Genomic DNA, 1,737 nt, shown 5'->3' with positions numbered 1-1,737 from the left:
CCCCCCCCCCGGCGGCCAGAGCGCCGGGGGCAGGGCGGCCGGAGCCCTGGGGGGAGGGCGGCGAGCCCCGGCTGGGGCTCGGCTCTCCCCTCCCCGGCGGCCAGAGCGCCGCGCCGCCGCCCCCCTCCAGGTGCCGCCCCAAGCACCAGCTTGGGTGCTTGGTGCCTGGAGCCGGCCCTGGTCAGAGTGAGGGTTTGAGGGGCCTGCTTAACAGGGGAGCCCCAGCTGCTGCCAAGGGGATCTGCACGCTGGGCCCCCACTTCCCCATCCCATGCCCCTTCCCCACTGTTCCATCTCTTCCGCATCCCATCCCCTTCCTTCCTAAACTGCCTCTTTCCCCCTGCCCCCGCTTCCCCTATCCTCTTCCCCATCCCATGCCCCTTCCCCACCGCTCCATCTCCTCCGCATCCCACCCTCTTCCTTCCCAAATTGCCTCTTTCCCCCTGCCCCCACTTCCCCTATCCTCTTCCCCATCCCATGCCTCTTTCCCACAGCTCCATCTCCTCCCCATCCCACCACCTTCCTTCCCCCCTGCCCCCACTTCCCCCATCCCCTTCTCTTCTCCATCCCATGCCCCTTCCCCACCGCTCCATCTCCTCCCCATCCCACCCCTTTCTTTCCCCCCTGCCCTGCCCCGCCCCACAACTCACTGTTGTACAAAATGAAGGATGGCTCCCAGCACACAGAAGGGAGCTCAACTAGCACTAGGACCCAGACGGTCGTGTCCAGCTGCAAAGTCCGGGGAGCTGAGCAGTACCTCCTTTTTTCAGTGGGGCTGCAGCAACTCTGTGTTCACAGAAATGGGGGGGGGGGGCAGTGGTGTGACCTTGCATCCCATGTGGCCCTCACCCCTCACCTCTATTTGGGGGGTAATGCCCCCAAACTATGCCATGAACATTCCCAATCACACACCCAGGGCCGGCTTCAGGCACCAGCTTACCAAGCAGGTGCTTGGGGCGGCCACTTCAGAGAGGGGCGGCACGTCCAGCTGTTCGGCGGCAATTCGGCGGATGGTCCTTCACTCCTGCTCGGAGCGAAGGACCTTCCGCCGAATTGCTGCCGCAGATCGCTATCGCGGCTTTTTTTTGTTTTTTCTTTTTTTTTGTTTGGCTGCTTGGGGCGGCCAAAACCCTGGAGCTGGCCCTGCGCACACCCCTGTTTCTCCTTCACTTTCTGCAGGGAAGCAAAGAACGCTGCAGGAGGGGGACCTGGGCTGTTTTCATTCCCCCTGGGGCCCAGGAGTACCCCACACCGACCCCCACTGCCCAGCACCATCCCCAGAGACCCAGCGCCCCTGCCTGCCTGCCCCCCATCCACAGTCACCGGCCTGCTCGGCGGGGGCTATTTGCCTTGCCTGGCCTGAGCCAGCGTCACAGCTGGGGTTGGTGGGGGAATCAGAGTGGGAGGGGGCCTGCCCCCCTCACAACCCCCTTGCCTGGGGCCCAGACGAGCCCTCCCCCCCGTGCTGGCCGAGAATGACCCGGCCCCTGCACTGGTCCCAGGCGGCTCAGCCCCGGGAGGTGGCAGGCTGAGCAAGAGGAGCTGGAGCAGCTCCCTCCTGCTCCCTGCTGGGGAGGCGCAGTCAGGGAGCTCTAGCACCCCCCCCCCACAGCTCCCATTGGCCGGGGTTCCTGGCCAAGGGGCTGGGACCCGGGTCAGCGCTGGGAGGGGGGCAGGCAGCGGGCAGCGTTGCCTCTGCCGAGACTCTCCCTGCACGCAGGGACGCTGGGGAGGGGG

Source organism: Terrapene carolina, unplaced genomic scaffold, assembly GCF_002925995.2.
Source record: "Terrapene carolina triunguis isolate 2854851 unplaced genomic scaffold, T_m_triunguis-2.0 Scaffold247, whole genome shotgun sequence".
Classification (NCBI taxonomy): domain Eukaryota; kingdom Metazoa; phylum Chordata; order Testudines; family Emydidae; genus Terrapene; species Terrapene triunguis.
Note: the sequence above shows the minus strand (reverse complement) of the source record.